Source organism: Tamandua tetradactyla, chromosome 1 (genome assembly GCF_023851605.1).
Source record: "Tamandua tetradactyla isolate mTamTet1 chromosome 1, mTamTet1.pri, whole genome shotgun sequence".
NCBI lineage: Eukaryota > Metazoa > Chordata > Mammalia > Pilosa > Myrmecophagidae > Tamandua > Tamandua tetradactyla.
The window spans coordinates 32,244,202-32,270,203 of NC_135327.1; the positions used below are offsets into that span (position 1 = coordinate 32,244,202).

A 26,002-nucleotide genomic window follows, 5' to 3' on the forward strand; every position below is an offset into this window, starting at 1 on the left:
GCTATTTATTACTGGAATAATTCACGTAGCTCTGCATCACTCCTTTTTTCTTACCCAGATTAATGGGGGTGGGGGGAGGGCAATGAAAAAAATGAGATTATCTGTGTTAATCAACGTTCATGAAGAGGTCTTTGGTTATAAAAATAAACTGAGGGCTGAGATTAAGTGTAGGAGCAAAGGATTTTGCAGGTTTGCATGAGTAAGAGGGAAGTTTTTTGTTTTTGTTTTGCCTTTAAAAGGGAGCAGTGAAATGGTGAGGGAGGGGAACAAGCAAGGTGGAAAAGCATCGAAGGATTTTTCAATTACACTGTAATTTTATATGCTACAGTTAATCAGTCTACTCTCATAGTATAATATTATATATATAAGTTATAGAGAACTCTGATACTAAATATTAAATTATTTTCTCTAATCATGCCCAACCTTACATGGGAATCTTATATAAAAGTTTGTTACAAGAGCTACGTTTGAGTTATAATATTTGAGGAGAGGGGACAGGTAAAAATTAAGGAGACGGGTGCATGGCATCCTGCAGCCAACTCTGGGGAAGTTACTACAAAGAAAAGAATGGGGAAAAGAATTCTGCAAAAGCAAAAAATAATAACTGCAAACATTTATTGTACATTACTAGATGGCATGTCCTGTTCGAAGTACTTATAAGTTTTAACTTATTTAATCATCACAACAATCCTTTTTTTGTGAAGTAGGACCTTTCATGTTTCCCTATTTCACAGATTGGGAAACTGAGGAACACAGAGGATACTTATCTTGTCCAAAGCCGCTAATAGCTAATTTTAGGCACCCAATTTTAGCATCTGTGTTCTTAATTATGACCCCACATTGCCCACCTATCGTAGTCAGAAATGGCTAAGAAAAATAAAATGTCCTTGAAATTTATGGAAATGGCAGGGAGGGACACTGGATTTCAAGATGGGTTGGGAGGTTGAGCATGTCTCAAATAACTGAAAAAAGTCAATTGTTTGAAAACATTCAATAATAGTGTGAGATGCAGTTCAATCTTCATAAAAAATGCAGTTTGTCTCAAAATTTGTTTAAGCTGTCTCCATTTTTGCTGTTGAAAATTAAAATGTGGAACAATTCCCAATTTTGCTTAAAATAAAAAAGGCCCTTTTTAGAATCAAAAGGTGAGGTTTAAAAAGTATTTGTCTAACTGAAAAACTGCTTCTCTCTCTAGCTAAGCAATTAAGTCTCAACAAGGTAGACCTTATCATTGCTTAAAGGTCATTTAAAATGCAAGAAGGATGCAGAACTCTGCTGGTGCCTCAGTCCCAGCTCTCTCCGTGGGTATCTAAATTCTTGAAATTCTCTTCAACTGCACATGTAGTTTTTAAGTATTTGGGCTGTTGGCTGTGGGCTGAAAGAAAAAAAAGATAAAGCTTTGCTGTGCCTCTTGGCTAATCAAAATGCAGCAGTGCATTTGAAAATTATTATTTTATAAGGACCGTGCGGTTAGAAGGGGATATGGCCTAGAGCAGAAAGAACTTGAAGAGGTTTAGTTAATTATTTTCACCACCGCAGTGAACGTGGGCACGTGGAGATTCGTTATGACTTCACCAGCAGCCACTTTGGGCAAGAAGGTGTGGCTTCCAATGATTGCGCTGCTGCTATTTTAAGTAATGAGACGGGGTGCTTGCACAGCAAGAGGTAGATTTTACTGGGTTCATTTAAATTTTATGGAAATGAGTATTTATTGGTTGACATCCACTGAAGCCCATCTCTAAGGCTTGCCTTTCTTAGTCCACTTGCTCACTGAGACTAAAGGGAAGGTAGTCTATAAAGAATTAATCTCCCTGCTCCTTTCTGGAGAATACGGAATTGCCTCTGCTTAATTGTCAGTGGGACTGACGTATCCCTGTGGCCTAATCCTAGGGGAGTGTGAAGAGGGCTAGAGAAACACGACTAATATGCACTTCCCCTAGCACCCACACACTAATTGGAAAGACAGCTAAAAGACAGTTGAGGCAACAATTTATTTTCAATAATTGTGTTTGTCACAGAATGATGGATAGGACAGGAAGTGTTTCATCTTTCCCTCTCTCTCTTTTCTTTTCTTTTTCTTTCTTTTTTTTTTTTTGCATTCACCCCCCCCCCCCCCCAAAATAATAATAATCAGTCACTAAAAAGTGTCTATGAGACTGAAATAGGTCTTGGTGTAATTTCTGGATTATCGTGTATAATTTTGCAGGGCTCTACTATATAGCAGCAATTACTAAATGCTCTTTCCCAAGCTGAGTCAACATCAGGCAAAAACCAAGTGCTGGGACTTCTCCATGTACTCTCTGCTCTTCCATGACCCTCGATAATGTTTACAAATGGAGGAAATGGCCAAAACCCAGACTCCTCATTCCCTAAATCATGTGGAATGACAGGTTAGCAGGAAAATCTGGACTGGCCCAGGGAATGAGCCAAGGCATGTAAATAGGAATATTGTAAACGATGACCAGGCACCAATCTGCTCCCCGTCACCTCTCGCCAGCACTAAATCTCTATGGAAACTGAACTTCCCGTGGCCTCCCCTGAGTATTCAACGCGTGGATTTTTACCCCCCTTTTCCTTTTCAAGGAAAGTTCTCAAAATTGATTTAAATATTATGATAGTCTCATCTCCGAATGCTAAGTGGGAGATGCCTTCACCTTGGCTGGGGTGCCTTTTAAAACATGTGCTTTTCTTCCCTCAAATGGCACTGCCACAAAGGTGAATTTTCTCTTAATAGAAGGCTCCTTTTAGACTGAAAGTTGGAGGTGGAAGGTGACACTGTGCTTTTAGGGATGGCTGGGTTAAAGTTGCCAAGCAACTAAGTAACCGACGAAAGGGGAAGAGAGCATCTATCGAAGGAAACGTTCTTTGCTAACACTTATCTGCTGTTCCTTACGGGAGGAGCTTTTCTTCTCACCATCATGCTTCTGAGGCATTCAGTTGAGCTGTTCTACACGTAGATATTTTATCGATTCTTACTTTTTCTTGGGGAGTGGACAGAGACGGACATTTATGGAGAACATACTGGGTCCTGAGAAACTTGTTATCAATGTTTCTGTTTTTCTGGCAGACCAGAAGGCTGAGTATTTTTATCTTCATTTTACATTCGAAGAAAATAAGACTCAGAGAAATGAGGTGGCCTGCTCAGTTAACACAGCCAGGGAGAGAGAGAATTTGAACTTTTTTTTAAATTTCAAAGTGCATATTCTTTCTGCTACGTCACATTGTTTCTAACATTTGTTTCTTTTTCCTCCTCAACGGCACTCGGTCTGCAATTTCTTTCACCCTTGGATTTATTTAATCCAGAAAAACAAATACAGGACATCGTCCCTTGGGACCAAAAGGGAGTAATGGCCAGTCCTGTCCCTTTTTCTTCTCCCTTCCTTCTCTCCAGATTCCCCAGGAGATTTAGCCAAAGCTCCATGGTTGCAGCAGTCAGACTCATAGAAGCATACTTTGAATTAGAATGTTTGAGCAGTTAACAATGTTGGCTGGTATGTTGAACTGATCCAAGCCTAATTATATTTGCTTACTTATTCACCAGAATCACACAGACACAAGCAGACACTAGTCATTTTTAAATAAAAGGAAAGCAGAAAAAAAATAACTGTTGCATTTGCATATTAGAGATTGAAAATATTAAGTCTCAGATTAAAAATATTAAATTTCAGATTACAAAAAGAGAAAGAGAAGAGAAGAAAAAAGGAAGAAAGCACTAATACTTCAAGTCCTTTGTCAAGGAAATCTCTTCCAGGTGAACATCAAAAGCTGCCTTTCTCAAGAAGTTTGAGCAACTGCCATTAGCATGGGAAAATGAAAAAGAACTCGAACAGAACAAGATGTCCTGAGTGATTTTATGATACTTCTGACCTTAAAAGGCACACATCGTGATGTAAGTGCTTTAGTGATTTTGCAGATCCTGAATTGGCAGTGACTTGGAGGCCTCTTGAATACATCCTGAGGTTTGACATTTGCTGTACTTTTTTTTTCTCTCCGAAAGATCATTCCGGAACAATGCCACAGAATCTACCAAAATGTGAAAGTCTGTGGGAAGTTACTAAAACAGGTAGTGAGGGTTTGCTGGGGGCTACACTTAAGAAAATCTGAAAATTGCTGGCTCTGTTGAGAGAAATAAATACTTTGTTCACGAATATCTTTGGCACATCGTTGTGTGATGGCTTGGTTACAGCAACACCTCCCCGGCAGGGAATTAGCTTAATAGCATGAGGGAGGGAAAGAACATAAACCCTGGAGAGGAAAATGTGCTCAAGTATTTTATTTTATTTTAGAACAAGTTTTAAAGAATAAAAGTATGCTATCACGTGAGGGCAATATGTCATTCTGTGATGCGCTGTGTGTAACATTTAGAAACAGCTATTCTCTGGAAACTGGGAATTATGCTACAAAATGAATTGTCTGAGTAAGAACTTCCAAATTGCAATCACCTATTTAAACTCTTAGATGTTCACCAGCAAATAAGGACATGTGGTCAAAATTCAAACATGAATTTGAGCTCATTTGCCAGGTCATGTCAGAGGATAATGGCTGTACAAGCAACAAAAGAAAATATAGATAAGTTGGACTTCATCAAAATTAAAAACTTGTGCATTAAAGGACATTATAAAGAAAGCAAAAAAGCCTACAGAGAGGGGGAAATATTTGGAAACCACGTATCTGATAAGGGTTTAATATACAGAATATATGAAGAACTCCATCAACTCAAAAACAAACAACCCAATGGAAAAATGGACAAACGATTTGAATAGATGTTTCTCCAAATTACCAATAAGCTCATGAAAAGATGCTCAACATCATTAACCTTTAGGGGAATGCAAATCAAAACTACGATAAGGTACCACCCCATACCCACTAGAATGGTTATTTTAAAAAAACAAGCAAACAGAAAATTACAAGTGGCTGGTGAAGATGCAGAGTAACAGGCACCCTCATACATTGCTGGTGAGAATGTAAACTGGTGCAGCCACTGGGGTAATCACTTTGGCAGTATCTCAAAAAGTTAGACATAGGGCTATCATATGACTTGGCAATCCCACTTGTAGGGATATGCCCCAAAGAATTGAAAGCAAGGACTTGAACAGATATTTATACACCAGTGTTCCTTGCAGTGTTATTCTTTTTTTTAATTATTTTTTATTTTTCACATGGGCAGGTGCCGGGAATCGAACCCGGGTCCTCTGGCATGGCAGGCAAGCGTTCTTACCTGCTGAGCCACTGTGGCCCATTGCAGTGTTATTCTTAATAGTCAAAGGAGGAAGCAACCCAAGTGTCCATCAACAGGTAGATGTATAAATAAAATATGGCATATACACACAACGGAATATTACTCGCCCTTAAAAAGAAATGGAGTTCTGATGATCCATCACTATATGGATGAACCTCAAAGACATTATATTGAGTGAAATAAACCAGACACAAGAGGAATATGCAAATTATAGTTGTATGAAATATAAAATACCTAATATGCAGATTCATAGAAACACAAAGTACAGTACAGGTTGGTTACCAGGAGGGGGAGGAGGGAAAGGGAAGTTAATGCCATAATGGGGTATAGGGTTTGTGTTTGGGTTGATGGGAAAGTTCTGGTAATGGATGGTGGTGAGGGTAGTGTAAAATTGTGAATGTGATTCATCCCACTCAATTGTATGCCTGGGAGTGGTTGAGATAGGAAATATTTGGTTGTATAAATTACCACAATTAAAAAAAGTAGACAATTAAATGCAACACATGACCTTTAACTGAATATAGTAGGGGAGGAGAAAAGGCCCAAAAGGACATGCTTTATATCAATGTTAAGTTTCTGGAACTTGATAACTGTACTTAATGTGGTTACATAAGTGAGTATGCTTGTCCTTAGGAAATGTACATGGAAGTATTAAGTGTTAGAGAAGCATGATGTATAAAATATATTCTCAGATAAATATTTAGAAAATAGATGATAGATGGATAGAGAGATGAAAGAAAGATAGAGAGATAGATACATAGATGGAATGATTGTTAATATGATAAAAGGTTAAAAGTTGATAGATCTGAGTAGCTGGGTAGAGTGTATATTGGAGATCTCTGTAATGTATTTGCATTATTTTTGCAACTTTCTTGTAAGTTTGAAATTATTTCAAAAAAGCTTTTAAAGGCCAATGACTGTTATGCCCTTAGACTTTCTATATATGGTAAAACCATATTGGCTAATTATTTAGCAGTTAGGAGAATTAAGAATGCAAAGTTGATATGGGTTAAGGTGGAGAATGATCAGTTGATTTAGAATTAAAAAGAAACGAACATAAAAGAAGCCAGTCAGAACAAAACAACACAAGAAATAGAAAGAACAGTTAATACTTGAAATAAAAAATAAAAATAGTACACATTTTTAAAGAAACAAAATGAAGGGAAACTCCATTAACCTATTTTTTAATGAATTTTTTTTAAGGAAATCAGATTCATAATAGTTAAGTGGTAAAACTGATGAGTCATAATTTAAGGGGAATAACAGCTCAAGTTATTTTATGTAAAATCTTTTGAAACGGGGCGAATTTCAATTATCTAACTAATTATCCAATTAGCTGCCTCAATTCTTACTTCACCTTGTTAGTGCAGCTATTGCAAATTATGTTCAAACATTCCAGTTGTGTCATAAAACAGGGTGCGGCTTATCTCTTCTATGTAACAGATGGAGGAGAGTTAGCTATCCATCATCTCTTAGATTGGGAATTTGCCCAGGAATAAGATGATTCCCAGGCTCCAAGATCCCTGCGTATCTTGGGACTATGTCACCACAAATTGGTGGGATTGTGCAATTCACAGGTGTTGGGGAGACCCTTGCAGTCTTATCTACAAGCCAAAAATGACTCCCACAAACTCTTTTGGGATAGACAAGCTGACACATTGACTTTATCAAAGTGATTCACAAGAATGAAACGAAAGTATATTTTGGAGAGTTACCAGAGACACTGCAACTAATTTGTGAAGAATCCTCATTAGGGGCTAAAATGGGCAGTTGATTTTTTTTTTTTTTTTAAGAATAAGATTCCAAGATTCCCTATACTGTTCTCCTCATGTGGTCGCATTCTGATGTATTATTTTCAAATAGCAGATCAGAGTACATAATTTCTGGGTTTAAACCTTTTTGGTGAATTCTTAGTATCTCCCTTTCAGTTTACAAAATTCTCTGCAATCGTGCAGAGATTTCTCTGCAATTCTTCATAGCATGGCTCTCAAAATCATCTTGTGTGTTTGTTTCTGTTTGTTTGTTGTTAGCCTCTTGGCTCTAGAATATGAAGTCACTGAGAGTTTGTCTTGTTTGCCACTGATGCTCAGCATCAGTGTGGCGTGTGGTGGTTCTCAATAAATGCTTGTTTAAAGGAATGTATGAACACTCTTCTGTTATTTATTTATTTATTTTGGCATGGGCAGGCACCAGGAATCGAACCCAGGTTTCCGGTATGGCAGGCGAGAATTCTGCCACTGAGCCACTGAGCCACCATCGTACTGCCTGAAACTCTTCTGTTTTGGAGAGAAAAGGGTGGGGCTGCAGATTCAGAATCATGAATGACAGCCACCAAAGGAAGAGGATCAACTGTGTGGCAGGAAGAAGCGGGAGAAGCAGAGCCCTAGCCTTATCCACTTAAGAGACCCCTTTATGAATACACTGTCCTTCCTGCTCACCTGCCTGGAAAGAAAAATAATAAGGTTCCTGGTACATCATTTCACAGCCAACCCGTTGAATATATGTAAGAGACTATTAAATTCTGCACTAGAGAATCTGCTAGAATAAAGGGATGCTCACATAGGTCATATAATAATGATAGATAACATTTATTTCGTGCTTTCAGTGTGTCAGGCACAGATCTAATTGTATCATTTAATCCTCACAACAACCTTAGGAAGTAGATATTATTACTGTCTCCATTTTACAGATGAACAAATTGGGACTTGGACACGTTCAAGCCCTTGCCCAAGGTCATCCAGTTAGTAAATGATGGAGCCCAGATTCAAATTAAGTTATTGGGACCCCAGAGTCTGTATTAATTGTTGCCCCTCAATGATGACTTACCCAAGACAATACAGTGGTTGATAGAACAGAAATCCTATCAGGACTCTATAGCTTCTCTCACTGGACTAGGTCTCCCCAAAGTTTCTGAGTTTGAGGCTTTATCATTAGCAGTGAATTTATTTCCTGAGATCTTGCTATTTTTTAAAACATACTGGAATCAATTTTAATTGGAGGAGTTAAGAATATGTTAACTCTAGAGATAAGGAGATATAACCTACCAGTATGGGCAAAATGGAGTTAGGGTCATTGGGCAGGGTGTTACGGGGGTAGGGAAATGTTATGTACCTTTATTTTAGAGTAGCCTGGAGTAAATGGAGTTGGAATCCAAGACCCTGGCTTTGCCTTGGGTAAGTCACTTGGCTCTTTGAGCTTCACTTCAGTATAATCAGTGGACTTTGATGTTTGTCTTGCGGTGGGACCCCTGGACCTGCAGAGATTCTCAGTCTTTGTTTCACTATCACTGCTTTGCTTCATGAAAATATCTCAAGCTTCCATGAGAAACTTCAGCGACTATGTAAAATGCCAAATGGCCTTGAAAGGGAAGCAATAGGAGATGTATTTCTGGGTTTGTATCATCCTAACCTTTACCTTGAACCAAGAGTATAAAGAAGGAGTGTCTAGGAAGACAGCTTTGACCTCAGACCAAGGACTTGAGTTATGATAAGGGGCAAAAAATATTTCAGGGCCTGTGGTTTTCAGTAAAAGCTTGAGGGTATGGCAGGGAAACGACTAGAGATGAAATATCCATGGAATTGCTAGGATTTTGTTCCTAAATTTGGCCCAGCTGATTTCAACAGCCCTTCCTAGTGTACATCTCAATCTGGGAGTTCACAAAGTAGAGCTTAATTCTGCAGGAGCTTAATTCTTAAATATTGGAAATTGCTGGCATATTGGGTGACCATGCCATGGGAGAGGTTGCAGTTTATAATAATAGCACCTTACATCAACTAACTCCCAAGGGCATGCTATTCTGCATAGACATCTGATTTTTTTCCATGAGTTAGGTGGTGGAACTGGGAAGGCTGGAGCCCATTTCAAATTTCTTAACAAGACATCAATCTCTGGACATTATAGGAGACGCAAACCTAGACCTAGACTGGAAAAACTTCTAAAGAATGTCTATCTTTTTTTAAAAAATTAGGGGATAGAGAGCTAGGTTATGGGAACTAGGCTGAACAGGTTGAGAGGAGAGCTAGTTCTCTAGAATAATATTCATCAAAGTACTCAGAGATTTTGCAGTCATCAGAGAACTGGGTGCTTATGAATCTTTCAGCTTTGTTTGTCAGTGCGAGAGGCGCATTACTGATGATACGTGAGAAGCTTTAAGAAGAACATGGTCACAGCAATGAAAAAAAAAATAAAACTGTAGAGTGAAAAATGGCCGTGATTTAAGTTTTCTACTAACTCTTCAAGAAGAAATTCTTGGTTTAGGGCTAATCTTTTTTTATAGCTGTTTTTTTCTTTTAATTAGAGAGGTTTTTTATCTATAGAAAAATCATGCAGAAAACATGACATGCACAATTTTCCCTATTATTAACTCTTTGCATTAGTTTGGAAACTTTGTTATTTTTGATAAAACATTATCATTATAATTATACCATTATAGTTTACATTAAGTTTCACAGTTTGTGTTGTACAGTCCTATGTTTTGTTTTGTTTTTTTAACTTAAAATTGGGGACAACCAAATCAATAGGCTGAGCCCTTGATCTTGGGTTTCACCCCAATGAAACTTATTCCTGCAAAGGACAGGCTAAGCCTACTTATAATTATGCCGAAGAGTCTACCCCAGAGAACCTCTTTCATTGCTCAGATGAGGCCTCTCTTTCTAAGCAACTCAGCAGGTGAATTCACTGCCCTCCCCCCTACATGGGACATGACTCCCAGGAGTGTAAATCTCCCTGGCAATATGGGACAAAACTCCTGGGATTTGTTGGGACCAAGCATCATTGGATTGAGAAAGCCTTCTTGACCAAAAGGGGGAAGAGAGAAATAAAACCAAATAAAGTTTCAGTGGCTGAGAGATTTCAAACAGAATTGAGGAGTTATCCTGGAGGTTATTCTTATGCATTATATAGATATTCCTTTTTAATTTATGGTGTATTGGAGTGGCTAGAGGGAAGTGCCTGAAACTTTTGAGCTCTGTTGCAGTAGCCTTGATTCTTGAAGATGATTGTATAACAATATAGTTTTTACAGTGTGACTGTGTGATTGTGAGAACCTTGTGTCTGATGCTCCTTTTTTTTCTTTTTATTAATTAAAAAAATTAACAACAAACAAAAATATTAACATATCATTCCATTCTACATATACAATCAGTAATTCTTAATATCGGATGCTCCTTTTATCCAGGGTATGGATGGGTGAGTAAAAAAGTATGAATATGGGTGGCCCACGGTACATCACTGGCAGAGTTCTCGTCTGCCATGCTGGAGACCTGGGTTCGATTCCTGGTGCCTGCCCATGCAAAAAAAAAAAAAAGAGAATAAAAAAATTCAGGGGAAAAGGGGTCAAAAAATTGGATAGAGTGAAATACTAGTTGTCAATGAAAGGGAGGGGTAAAGGGTAGGGATGTTGCAAATGTTCTAAAAATTATCAAGGTGATGAATACACAACTATGTGATGATATTGTGAATCACTGATTGTATACCACGTATGGACTATATGTGTATGGAGACTTGTTAATGAAAATATTTTTAAAAAAATTATTCTAGTGATATCTATATATTACTAAATTACCCCTTTCAACCACGTTCAAATATATAATTCAGTGGTGTTAATTACATTCACAACATTTGCTACCATCACCACCATCCAAACAGAAACTCCATCACCCAAAACAGAAACTCTGGCCCAAGTAAGCATTAACTCACCATTCTCTACTTGCATCCCAGCTCATGATAACCTTTGTTCTAGTTTCTGATTCTATTAATTTGCTTATTCTAATTATTTCATATCAGTGAGATTATATTGCACAATATTTGTCCTTTTTGTGTCGATCTGACTCAATATGACATCTTCAGGGTTCACCCATGTTGTCTCATGTAACAGAACTTCATTCCTTTTTACAGGTTAATAATATGCCATTGTAAGCACAGACTGCATTTTGTTCATCCATTTATCTGTTGATTGACACCTGATGGACATTGATGTGCAAGTAACTGTTCAAATCACTGTTTTCAATTCTTTTGAGTATATACCTAGAATGGGATTGCTGGGTCATATTTTAATTCTATACGTAACTTTCTGAGGAACCACCAAAGTGTAAACTGTTTCCTACACCAGTTTACATTTCCATAGAGCTAATGGGTTTTAACACCTCACTAATGCTTCAACTCCAAGAGTTGGGCAAGTGTCAGGCTCTGGCCAAATGTTCAAACATGTTTTGTTGTGACTTTATCTTTCTATCATTATTCTCCCTGTGTATATCTCTTTGTCTTTACCATTAACTTCTATTTTTGGTAAGTGGTACTGTGTTTCCATTTAGGCCAGTGATTAAATAAAATTTCCTCTTTAATAAAGTTATTTATGATAAGTAAATAATAGCAAAGGCTTATACAGGTGCAGTAAAAAGGGTATCAGTGCCACTTGGATAAAATTAAGGAAACATGTCTTTATAATGATAATAGCTAACTCTTTCTTTAGTGTTAGAAAGTAACTAGATAGGAACATAGGTGAATGTTCCATGAAAATGGTGCTTTTGACTCAAAAAAAGTTCATCGCAAACAATGAAGAAACCATTTAGCTCAATTATCAAAAATGGTTTTTTTTTAATAGGAAAACTAAGACAATGAGTATTTCAGTACTTTTCCCAGAATCCACATTTTGCATGTTGCAAAGTCAGGGTTTGAACTAGGTGTTATTATTATAACACCTTATAGCAACTAACTCCCAAGGGCATGCTATTCTGCATAGATAGCTGATTTTTTTCCATGAGCTAGGAGTTCATAGTCATCACCACTATACTATCTTGTACCCCTGCAGTCTGACCACCCCTGGGAATGGAATAAGTATTGTGACGAGTTAGAGTGTCAATCCATGAATTTGCGTTGGCAAAGCATTAGTCAAACATTTCATCTTACAAATGGAGGGTATGAAGACAAATCAAAACCCATAACTAAGCAGAGGACAGCATAGAAATGTACTAAATGGAAAATACTGAGATATTGTTCTTAAGTATTCTCTAAGATCACAGGGAAGGTTGAGCAGAACTGATCTGGGAATCTAACAGATTGAGAGAACACCCCATCGGAGCCTCCAGCGAGGGAAATGGCTGGTGTCTTTATGAAACTAAAGTGGAGGAAGGCTTTATACTGCCTGCACCTTTAAGACACAATGGAAATCCTGCTTTTCAAAGAGAAAGTTCAGAACTAAGAACTGAAAACAGGGATTATTGAAGATACCTCACAAAAAGGATTAGAGGATTGAGGGGTAAAGATCAAAAAGACTTAAACTGAAAAGACTTTCAGAACCCTTGATAGACTGAAATTTTTACTGAGCCGGTGAGGTTTCCAGACCCCTCTCAATTAAATGATTTCAAAATGGGAATTAGCATTAGGACCTGAAAAGGAAAGCCTAAAGCTCAGGAGAAATTGGTGACAGATGAACTAAAAATTACAACTCAGTTGTATAAATTTTGCTCAGCAAAAATTCAATCTCTGTGTTTTGCCTTGGCTTTAATAAAATACTCTATCTAAAAGTAAGCTTATAACTTTCCAAAGCAATTGATGTTGATGATCCCACTTGATTTTTCCAATAATCCTGTGAAACAGGAGTTGGAAATATTTTATGACTGATTTCAGATAATATCGAGGCACAAAATGCCTAACAGAATCCCAGCCAGCAATAATGACAAGTAGTGAATATCTATTCTGGACCAGGTGCAGGTGCCAGCTACTTTACACGTGTTTGGTCATCAATCGTGTTAGCAACATTGGAGGAAGGTACCTGCCTCCTTTTGCCCAGTCTCTGTAAACTAGAGATAGAGCAATTTGCCAACACACTGCATATGCTGGAGCCAGTTCACACCAGCTCACGAAAGCTCGTGGGAGCCCACTGCGCACTTCTCTTCCGTGCTCAGCAACTTGGTAGATTGGAACTGGCATCAGTGGGAGTATCTACACCACAGAGACTGGTAAAAATAACAGATCAGGGCTTGGGTTTTTTTGAGAGCTGGTTTTTAAGCATTTACCTGCACACCACCACAGAGCAGTCAGATTCCAGACCCTCCACTTAACACTTCTCAGTAACCCATTCACTCTGGACAGCATGCAAGACCCATCAGTCTTATGTCTTCTGCAAGGTGCAGGAGTCTTAAGTCTATTCTGGATTCTCACTGATTAATTTATCCTGAAAAGTAGAGAAATGCCACATGGACGAAAAATACAATCACTGTTAAAGAGCATGAACTTTGTGCTAAATGGATGTGAGTTCCTAGTCCTCATTCTCATTTTCAGTGGGCCTCTTATATGATTAAAAGGCCTATTAACTGTGTATTGATTAGCTACCTAATCAATGTATTGGCTGTCCTTGAACCATTGATGAAAATGAGTCTCGAGCCAAAGGTTATGATTCTGTGTTCCGCAGGGGACAAATAAAGAATGCTAGATGTATATGGATTTGATCCCAGCTCTGCCACAAAGTAGCTGTGTGATCTTCACCAACTTACTTAAACTCTCAATCCGAATCTGAAAATGATGATAAAGGGGTTCTGCAGGGGACTAAATTAGCTGATGCCGTGGAACCTGACATGGAGTAAACATTCAATAAGTTATTACCTACTATTTTGAGTAATGTAGCTACTCTGATGTACACATGCAGCATGGAAAAGCAAATTATAGTCAGAAGATGGCTAATATGAGTTTACTGGCCAGGGGATGGGATTCAGATAGACCTTTGGAACGGCTCTTGAGAAACTTGAGAGGGCATGATTATTATTTTGCTACTGGATTCAGAAACACTCAAAACGAACAGCCAAAATTCCCCTCTTTGCCCGGGGGAGAGGTTAAGGCACAGATTGCTGAAGATTGAATGCTTCCACCACTGACTAGTCGTAGTCTTACTAGACCTACTGTATTTCAGTTTTTTAACTTGTAACATGGCAACTAGTCGTGCTTTCCTCAAAGACTAATCCACCAACAGCTTCAGTAATTAGTATTTGTTACTATTACTATTATTATATGCTAGACTTCTCCCCATCATAGACCAGGCTCAAAATCCACTGACTAAAGATGATTTTGGATGCACCCTGCCAGCATTCTAAAGCTGTTCCTTCTAGTTTCCTATAAAAGCACTAGACAGACCATTGCTTTGTGACCTATTTTTTTCTTCAAAAATTAATAACATAGTCTGTACCACAATATCAGCATCTCTCTTATTTGATTCAAAGGAGGGATTGTAGAACACTTGTCATACCCTTTGGTACCTGGCATCTTTGGGGAATTTTTTCTTAGTTATGAGTCTTCAGTTCCCTAAAGCAGAAACCAGAAATTTGCCCTGTCAACCTCTCTTGCAGCTAAGTTGCAGTATAGGACTCAGGCTCTGACCAACAGATACACCCAAATGAGGTTTTGATTCAGAAGGTTGGGTTAGAAGAAGCAGGGACGGAGCAGACTCTGCCTGACAAGGGCAACAGTCACCTGCTTTTCAGAGGCAACCATTTTAGAACTTCTACCGGGAAAAGTCAAACGCCCAGCTTGAGCGGTGCGGGGCGGAAGTCTGGACCCATTGCGGGTGGTGGGGGTGGCCCATAGGCTGGGTCTTGCCTCTAATCTGGGCATTGACACTGAGGGTGTGGCCTCAAAATCAGACTCTCTGGACCTCTGAGTGGTTTCATGAACTGTATAACTTCATTTAATGCCTTTTTTGTTTAGCTCGTGTGGATTTGTGACATGCAACTAAACTTCCAGAATGAAGCCCAGCCTTGCTCTCTGTATTTCTGACTGGCATGCTTAGGACTGGTAGTTTCTCTCACTCTGCATCTGTGATCTTCTTGTCTTCAGTTTACAAGTGCTTGGAGGAACATGACAATGTAGCTTTCCCCATTTCTCCTTCTTCCTCCATCCTTAGCAAAGATCCAACTCATAGGCCAGGGGTGGGGCAAACTTCTTATGTAAAAGGGCCAGGTAATAAGTATTCTAAGCTTTGTGGGCCATACAGTCTCTGGCACAATTATTGAACTCTACTCTAATAGTATGAAAGAAGCAATAGGCAAATGGGAGGGGCTGTGTTCCAATAAAACTTTATGAAACAGACATCGGCCTGGCTTTGGCATGGACCACAGTTTGCCAACCTCTGACTTAAGGTAACACTTTGGATATTACATTTAACAAAACAGAACCTTTCGAGTGTGGACAGTGATTGCAGGTCTAGTCTTAGCTTCAGCACTGCCTCCTTGTGCCACTTTGAACAAATACATTCACTTCTCTGTACACTTATCTCATATCACAATAGTAAGGACAACACTGCTAGTGTTTCTTCTCTCCTAGATTGCTGGATAGATAAATGAGGTAAAAGAGCTCAGAGTGCTTTGAATATATTAAAAAGCATTTTGATAATATCGGGGATCTTATTTTATTTTTAGTCCCCAATAAACAGTGAACTTCACGAAATGAGACACTATGTCTTTTAACCCTGAACTCCTGGTTTCTAGCACATTACTCTTCATATAGTAGATATTTTATAAATGATTGTTGATTAAACAAGTAGTGTAGCTCTTGATTTACAGGACTTTTTTTTTACTTTATGATAGATGTAAGCTAAGGTTAGAATGATTATAAATCCACCAAAATGAGCAGTTAAGTGTTAATAATATAAACTTGTAAAGTTGTGGTGCAAATTTAAATGATTATAGAGGGCTAACAAAAAAAATATGTTAGCTGGGTGGAAGATAGCAAGGAGTGGTGGGGACTGTGGTAAACTGAAGAGACCATGTCTTATCTAAAGAGGGTAATGATAATGAACCTTAGTTCCAGCTGACTCCCTGTGGGAATATAGTTTCTCTTCTGACAAACTTTCTAATTTTCTAAGAGAAGCTGAAAATCTGGATTTTAAAGAAATCTTCTCTGATTGTTAAAGGACAGCAACTAGTCCTCAAAATTTCAAAATGCTGCCTCTCACGCTCAGGTGATTTATAATTCCTCATATAATTTCTATAAGGGTCCAATTATAATTTTGATTATAAAAAGTTATAATTGAAACAGCAATTGTAGAAAATCCTTAAATTCATTGTCTTTTGATTCCCTGATTGTAATTGATCTTTGTCACCATTGCAAAACTTTCAATTTCCAATGATTCTTTGATCAAGGTATCATTCCTCTTAAGATTTATTTAATTTCTGTGATTATGGGAAGCAGACTTATTCTAGCTCTTCAGTTATCCACATGACCTCTTCTTCGATTCATTTGGGTCTCAGCTCAGATGTCCCTTTCTCAAACAAGCCTTCCCTAAACCAACTTTCTAAAATAGCATCCCTCCCCATTGCTCTCCTTCCCATTTCTTAGCACTTATCAGCATCTGACACATTATATTTGTATTTGTTTATAATCTGTCTTCCTGCACTAGGACATCAACTTCTTGACAATAGGGGCATTGTCTCTCTCTTGTTTGGTGCCGAATTCCCACATGTCTTAGTGCCTGGCAATAGTAGGCACCTGAAAAACATACTGAATGAATAAATGAGTGTTATTACAGGTCCAAAATCTGAAGATGCCAAAAATATTCATTCCCCTAGACTATGGGGAAAAAAACCATGGATGTGAAAAAAGCAGGTTTCTATTAACAGATCTCTTAAAACCAGTGTAAGTCTATAACTTTTGAGAATAAATCCTATTATGACCAGCTATTTACATGGTGCTTAAGGCTCAACAGTTTTCTGTAGCCAACCTCTTCGTAATATTAAGGTTCTATGTAGGAGGTAGTTTGAAGATTAAAGATTGCCAAGTTTCTCCAAGAAACAAACAGAGAAGATTGAAAGATGTCTTCATTATACATAAAGGTCTCCCAATTTGGAATACTTGTGGAGAAATATATAGACGATGTTATCAAAAGTTTTAAGGGTTCAAGTTGAGTAATTCAGTCTTACACTTAAAAAAAAATACTGTTTTTTTAAAAAGGACATCTTTCATCCACCATGAATATTATTTGTTGTCAAAGTATTATTAGCACATAAAAATAATTTTAGAAGGCAAAGAAATCCAAGACACCACCACCCTGGCACAGTAACTCTAAGATATTCCACGTTCTTTGCCAGGCTTAGTCTTGATATATGTTTACCAACCTTAAAACAATCAATCAGCACCTTCCCTTCTGCGTATATATAACAGGTAGCAGCTGTTGCCTGTGTGAGAGGTGTTGGGCTCAGGTTCATTCCTCGGAACTGAGACAGATCTCAGGGTACCCACACTAATTATAGTGCCCTGGTATTGCTATCATCTGCTTATTTCCAACATCTGAACTGTAATTCCCAGAAAGTAAATCAACACACAGGAAAATGCCCATCTATCATGGGTGAGACCCTGAGTTGGGTTCTGATAACCACAGTGCTTGTCCTGGTGGAGCTAAAGGTCAAGTGGGTAGGACCAGCAAGAGAGCAGACAATCAGAGAACAGACAGCTAGAGAATAGACAACTAGACTGGACGTCGTTGAGTAGTTCCTCAATAAATATAAGAGAACCATTCTTATACTTTGGACTCCTTGATAAATATGCTAAAGAAATATTTATTACTGATGTAAAGAAGCAATTTGTTCTTCTACCCATTACAAGGCTGGGCATCCCTGTTTTGTATGTCTGTATCATGCCATCCTCGCACTTGTGCCAAGACACTTGAATTGTGCATTTACTTCTCTTTCTTGCCCCATTTATCATGAGACCCCCAAGGAGAAAACTATGTCAGGTTCATTTTAGCATCCTGGTCATCTGGTCATCCACTAGGAAGTGCTGCATATCCGAATGAATCTGTGGGAGACAAACTATCCTCAGGGCTTGCATCTGAGGGAAGCCAGTTATTTTCACCCCAAGACAAAGAAAATAGTATGGTGATACCTCCATTCAAAAACAAACGGACTTTCCTCATGCCCTGACTGGGGGAAATGCCCTGAAAAATAATCTACAGAAGAGAATGGTTGGTTTCTTGAGAAAGTGTTCCCTTATTCTGAACTCTGTCTTTTTTTTTTTCTTAATGATCTCACACTTTTTCTCTATATTTCCAGCCCGACATCTCTAACTTTAAAGTTTCATGTTCGCCTCATGAAACCTTGTGACAGAATTTTCTTTTAATTAGCGCATTCATAATAGCAACAATAATTCTAATCATTAATAAGCCACTCACCCCACTTAGGAACAAACACAAATGGCAAGAAGTCAATGTTAATTTTAAAGCACATGTAAACAAGAATCCAGGAAAGCAAAACACAATAACCTTTTGGTATTATTAATGGGCAAAGAATGCTTTCCGCTGAGCTTGAGAAGAAAATGCTTCAATAATCAGACTCCATATGCGTCCATGTACACTTTTCATAGCAGAAAGAATTTAATTATTATGTAGTGATTTAAAAAAAAAATGTCTCCCCCAAATACCTTACGTTTCGTGAGGGCAGGAATCACATCCATCTGGTTTCCTGACTCTAGCATAGTTCCTACATGGAGTGGGAATCCAGTATATATGTGCAGAATGAATGAATTGACAAAATCTCTGGGACATGTTAGCAGATCTCCTGTGAAGAACTGTTACACTGGTGCTTCAGGATATCACTTCAAAAGAAAGTTGAGAGCCATCTCGATTTCTTAAGCACTGAATTGGCCCAACGTTTGCAAAAAATACCCACAACGGTCTGACCCTCCATTCCCAGAATTTCTCAATTTTATTTTCATTTTGACAAAAAATTAATAGACTCTTATGCCGGATCACTGGCCCAACAGACTTGCGGCGGGATATTTCTGCACAAACTCAGTGCCTATGTTTGCATTTATTCTTGGGACTGAGTAGGTGCCAAGTAGTCAGGGGAGCAAATGGGCATCGCTGAACTCTTGGATTAAGAGTGTTTCTCACGTGGTCGGGGGCTGGTAGGTTTTCTCTGTTCCCAAGTTTGGGAAATGGTGGCAGCGACCATGTCCCCACCGCGCGCAGTGGCACCCGGAAGTCTGGGCAAGGCCTGGGGCCGCCGCCTTGTCTTCCCTGCCAGTAACTCGGCTGCAGTGAGGCAGGCGCGGAGCCCGGACGGCTTCGGGACCGCCGCGATGTCTCCGATCATTTCCTCTGCTGCCTTTCATATCACTGAACTGAAACGATCAGGCCTGTCAAGGGCCCCAGATGAAAGGCCAGTGCATTAAGACAGAGCATAATTGCCAGCTTCTGAGTTTCTGACATTAATCGTTTTACTGCAAAAGACAGTGGCACTCTTGTCTCTCTCTCTCAATCTTTTATTGCTAATACACGAGTTATTTGGGGCGGGGGGAGGGGAGGGGGAAAAAAACCCAAACAAGGTTGGCTAATTAAAAGTAATGTGTTTTCCTTTTTTTTCTTTTCTGTTTTTTTTTGGCAATTTTATAGCACAAAACACTTACTTGGGGGCCACAGGGGAAACAAACTGAGACAGATAAAAAATGTTTTGTGTTCATCCAAGCACATCTATGTTAATGCGTATTATCCCATTAATGTGCATCAACATCGGGAATCGACTCACCAATGCAAGCAAGAAGCATACACTTATCATCATTTGATAACATGTTTAATGACAGATTGACGGGAGATTTGCAAATGTGAACTGGCATCAGTGTTGCTAACTTCAGCTTCTGCTGCCGCCTCTGCTATGCCAGCATATTTATGTGCATAATTTGATTTCTCAGCCACACTGTTAGTACATTTTTAATATTAACTATGCACGAACAGACAGCCGAACTTAAGTTGCACTGATGGTTGGAGTTCATTAGTTTGAAAAAGATGGGCATGCGTGACTAAGATGGAGGTGGCAGTCCAACATCCAAGAAGCCACACTTAACAGACGTACTCCATTCTCAACCAGCCCAAGCCACACATTTCATGTTGTCAGAGGTGGTGAAGCTCTCGTGAATGAAAGAAGAAGTGGAAAAAGGAGAAAGTAGCACCTGCCTAGGGTTGGTCAGGAACTTTACACAGAACCCAGAAGATTGCAGGATGCACGTTTGCTTTTGTTTCACCACCTCCTTTACCCCCACCTCATCAAAACTCTGTACTTAAGCCCCTTTGCTTACTTTTAGTTCAGCTGGGTGGAGATATTAGCACCAATTCCTACTCATTCCTTGTGAACCCAGCTTGCCACTCAACTGCTCAGGAAAACCTTCCCTGAATGGAAATAGGGCTAATCACTTCTATTTTGGGGGAGGCACGCTAATCTATAATTGAATTCTATCTTTCCCATATGACATTTGTGTGGCCTGGAGGAATGCTTCACCCTGCTGTGTGTGCCTCCATTTCTTCATATAGAAAATGGACGAAATATTAATACTTCACAGAGTAGTTGTAAAGTTTAAATAAGTGAATACATGAGAAGTTTTAGCCCAGAGTTTGACACATTGTGAGCTCTCATTACATCTATCATATTTATTATGTTATTTCTGCTTTTTATTTTTACAATATTTAAAATTTACATATCTGCGTCCTAGGCCCTGGAATCAGGCAGATCTGGAGTTTAAATCCAAGCTCCATCAAGTAAAGGCTGAATGGCGAATAGTCAAGTCACTTAATTTCTGTGAGCTCTGCTTGCTTCATCTGTAAATTTTGGTTGCTGTATACCAGGGACATATCTGGGATGATGGCAGGGAGGATTAAGTGACATGATGAAAATACAGGGTTTAAAAGAGTGCCTTGGACAGAGTAAGCATTCAGTAGGCGTTAGACCTTATTTTCTGGGGGTATCAGGACAGTAGATGCATTCTGGCACAGACAGTGACATCTGGCAAATGTATATTCAAATTCTGGCTGTGCTGCTTCCTACCTATGATAATGGGTTACTTCCTTAACCTTTTGGTAAGGCTCCTTTTAAAAAACCAAAATAGAGATCCATAACAGGTCTACTTCTTAGGATTTGAGGAGATACAATGAGAAATACCAGGTGAGTACTCGCTAGGTCTAATTATTATCGTTATTATGGTTTGTGTCTTCAAGTGGCTGACATATACGTGCTTGTTCTAGTTCGCTAGCTGCCAGAATGCAACACACCAGAGACGGATTGGCCTTTAAGAAAAGGGGATTTATTTCACTAAAAATGTATAGTTCTTCAGAGGAAAGGCAGCTAACTTTCAACTGAGGTTCTTTCTTATGTGGGAAGGCACAGGATGGTCTCTGCTGGCCTTTTCTCCAGGCCTCTGGGTTCCAACAACTTTCCCCGGGGTGACTTCTTTCTGCATCACCAGAGGCCTGGGCTGAGCTGCGAGTGCTGAGATGAGATATGCTGAGCTGCTTGGGCTGTGCAATGTTGAGCTCTCTCATTTAAGCACCAGCCAATTAAATCAATGAAATCAAACATCATTCATTGCAGCAGGCACGCCTTCCAGCTGACTGCAGATGTAATCAGCAACAGATGAGGTTCACACGCCATTGGCTCATGTCCACAGCAATTGTTCTAGGCACCTTCACCTGGCCAAGTTGACCACTGAATCTAACTACCACAGTGCTCAATGGATGCTTGTTGATTGAATGAATTAGTGAATGAGAGCATAAGTGAATGAATGAATGAGAGTTTCAGACCAGGAAATATTTGTGCAGGGAACTGGGCAAAAATCCTATTGCTGTCTTGCTGATCTGAAAGTGGGGCAGTAGACAGCATGTGAGTGAGTCCCTACAAAGTATCATTATTACGGCAGTGTCCCGGAATGCGAATGTCATTTTTGCATATGAAGGCTGTGCACCCCATGACTGGCTAGTCATTTTGTATCTATTCCTTCTAATCCCTGGCCTGAAATGTGCAGCTAGGAAAATGTATGAACTTTGGCATCAGAACTGGATTCAAATCCCAACTCTGTCACTTCTTAGTTATTTCACTCTCAGCAGGTTATGAATATTTATATATTCCAGTCAATAATTATGAATTGATCAATTTCTATTTTATAGCCCCTATTCTGCATAGTGGAATCTGTTTCCTCATCTATAAAATGGGAATAATAATATCTACACAATAACCTGTTATAAGGATTAAATGAGAAAAGATTGTGAATCGCCTAGCACCAGGCACACAGTAGGTACTCAATCAATGCCAGTTCCCCCTCTCTCGTTGGTTTGCATGGGAAGGGCTGAGCCAAAGGCCAAGCTGCTTACCTGCATCTCTGATCGATTTCAGAAGCCTGCTCTCCTAGACTTACATACCTACACTTTTTTAGGTTGGCACATAGATGAATTATTTTATCGGTACAATGAAGTAAAAGGCATATCTTCTTGAGATACTTTTTATCCTAACAAAAGATTTGCAACATTTTAACTTCAGCTCTGAGAGGTGGGGAAACTGAAGCAGTTTTTGATAAAGGCAGGAGTTAAATGAGCACGTGGGCATAGTGGAACTTATCTGTAGAGGACATTGTAGGGTGGCCTTTGGAGTCCTTTTACCATCTCCTTGTGCCCCACTCCTGGCTTCTGCATGATTTTCCTTCTAATCTGCAGCTTTCTTCTGTGGACTTCCCAGGGACCTCTGTAGCTGCTTTGTCTGCTGCACAGAGAGCCTGAAGCACTGGCAAGTTTATGGTTAACCCCAAGACGGCCCTTAGCCAATGACTGCCTGATGTGAGAGCCCTTGTTTCCAGACAGTTAAAATTCTGAGACAGAACATACAGTCCCAAGCTCCCCATGGGATCAGGCTAAGGCTGGGACTTTGCTTGAAATCACACTCTTCCTGGCTTGCTCCTCTTCCCTCTCCTGATTCCCAACTCCCTTAATAGTTTCTTCTGGGATCACATTCTATGAAATCACCTGCACTGGAATTCTGATGTCAGTTTCTGCTTCTGGGACCCCAATAAGACACTGTTGACTAGACCAGAGGTTGGCGGCCTACAGTCTGTGTGCCAAATCCAGCCCTCTGTCTGTTTTTGCAAATAAAGTTTTATTGGAACCTGGCCATGCTCATTCATAAATGAATCATCTATGCTGCCTTCACAGTGCATGGTAGAGCTGAGTGGTTGCAACTGAGATTGCATGGCCTGCCAAGCCTAAAATATTTACTATCTGGCCCTCTATGGAACAAGTTTGCTGACCCCTGGACTAGATAGTACTTTGAACTCACCAAACTTTTTCCCACCTTGGGAACTTTGCGTGAGCTCTTCCTTCAGCCTGGAGCCCTCATTCTTTGGACTCAACAGATAACTGGGTGTTCCTTACTTTTCAGGCCTCAGCTCAAATGTCACTTCCTCAGAAAGGCCATCTCTGACCACCTGTCTAAAGTGGCCTTCCCTTTCCTTGTCCCATTGCTTTGCTTTCTTAGCACTTCCTGCACGTAAATTATTATCTTTTTGTTTGTTGATTGGCTGTCATTTTCTCCGTCATTACCCAACTGGCACATAAGCTCCATGAAGGTAGAGGGCTTCTCTGCTGTTCTCATTTCTGGATCCCCAGTGCCTGGTGCAATGACTGTGCAAAGTATGCATCCAAAAAAATGTCTGTTGACTGAACGCTGGGGAAGAATGGAAAAGGCTTGAGTTGGATCTAGAAATCAGACTCAGCTTGGGTGGCTCCATTTAGTTGGTGCTGAGTAATCCTATCTTCACTTTGAGCCCTTAGTCACAACGAAATGCAAACATATTTCATACTCAAGCTGCATTAATGCCTAGACATTTATTGCCTCTGGTATTAATTTGCTTGTTTTGCCGCATTATATAATGGGAGGTCACTTCATGCTATAAGCTGCAATTTTTGAAATTTATCATATAAATTGACTTGCTTCAAGAACCTGGCTATAAAAAGCCTCACTGTCAAAGGGACCAAGAAGAAGTTATGTTGTTATGTTAACAGTTTTAATTAATTAATTAATGACACAAAGTTTTTGTTGAGGGGCATAATATGTGCAGGGTATATCGTGTTTAAGGTCTTCAAGGAGCTTCCCTGTAAGGAAAGAAAGACATACTTGCATGTGCAAACATCTGTGACCCATTCAATAAACAACAGCCAGAGTCATCTTTAAAAAATACCCTTTGGGTCATGCCATTTACCCATTTAAGACCCTCTAATGTACTCAGAATAATCCAAACCTCTCACCTTGGCCTGTATGATTGGGTCTGTGCCAGGTCTCCAAACTTATTTTATGCCTGAGCACCCACAGTTCCAGTGACATTGGTCCTCTTTCTGTTTATCAAATACTTCCAGCTCAACCTTGCCTCAGGGCCTTTACACTTGCCATCAATCTGGCTCTCCCAGTTCTTCATGACTTAGATGCCACTTGTCAAAAAGACTGTCTCAGAACATCCAGAGTAAATTAGTGCCAATGCTAGCCAGACCCTTAGTATCAAGCCACCTTATTTATTTCCTTCGTGAGATCTAAAACGGTCTTGTTTACCTATTTTCTTGTTTCTGGTTTTTCTCCTACTAGAATATAAGATCTGTGAGTGGAGGTAAGCACCTTTTTATTCACTACCGTATCCTTGGAAACTAGTGCAGTGCTCAATACAAGAAAGGACATAAATAAATAATATAATATGAAATAAATTTAAATTTATAAAAGAAATATAGCAGGGTGATAAGAAAGAGATGTGAGGGGCCTGGATTGCTAGAGATCATGGTTTGACAAACTATGGCCCATGTGTCGAATCCAACCTACCACCTATTTTTGCACAGCCCACAAACTAAGAATGGATTTTAGATTCTTAAATGGTTGAAAAAAAAAAGTCAGAAGAAGATTTCATGATGTGAAAATTTAATGAAATCCGAATTTCAATATTTATTGGTAGCTTTATTGGAATAAGCCACACCCATTCATTTGCATATTGTCTGTGGTTGCTTTTACCCTCCAATGACAGAGTGAGTAGCTATGACAGAGACCACATGGCCCACAAAGCTGAAATATTTATTATCTGTTCCTCTATAGAAAAGGTTCACCAATCCCTGCTTTAGATAGGTTTTTCAAAGAAGCGCCTTTAAAGGAGAAGATATTGAAGTTGAGATTTAAATAATGAGAATGGCTAATATACAAATCAGAAAGACTATATTTGAAGTTCATGAGACAGAATAAACACTCACTAGGTGGTAGCTCTTATCATCACATGAGCTTTGAATTGTGATGTTTATTCAGGCAGCTGTGTACTGGGCAAACTGGATTAATAAATAGAGAAAAGACCTGCAGGTAGTACTACAATAGTTCTTGCAAGGGGTGGGGGAGCTTCAACTAATATAGCTGCTGTGAAAACAGAAGTGGAAGGGCAAAGTGGCAAAAACGTTAAGGAAGTTCAATCAAGAAAAATTGTAATGAAATAGAGAGTGGAGGGTGAGAAGAGAGAAAGAGAAAGGCCCATGGTTCCTAAGCCGGAGTACCATGAGAATGGAGAGGCCAATCACAGTCATTTCAGATTCAGGAAAATGAAGCAGATGTCAGAAGATTGAGGAGATGGTTCATAGATCAAGCTGGAACAAGGCGACTTGGATCCAGGGTCATTTCCTGCAAACAACACTGACATTACAACCACTCTGGGAAGATCAATCTCAGCTCAAGTTGCATGAAGCTGACTCCGCCCACTGCTTCCAAAGATATACACATGACCTGGGCTAGTTAAAAAGAGCATTCTGTTCTGCAAACTATAGACATTGTTTCAAGGGTATGTGACCGCACACACCAATGATGCTCAATCTCAATATCTGATTGAGTACCTTTGGGAACAGGTGCTCTTGTCACTGGAATCCCTAAACTGGTAGAATATAATCCTGGATCTGGTCCAGGAAACTTTGCCAGAGAATGAAGACAACACAGAGGAAATCTGTGCTGAAAGGCA

General features: G+C 39.3%; 1 protein-coding gene across 2 annotated transcripts in view; it reads right to left on the reverse strand.

Moving 5' to 3' along the window:
* Positions 1 to 26,002, reverse strand: part of TSHZ2 (teashirt zinc finger homeobox 2) — a 458,954-nt gene that overhangs the window by 156,657 nt on the left and 276,295 nt on the right. The window lies entirely within an intron of this gene.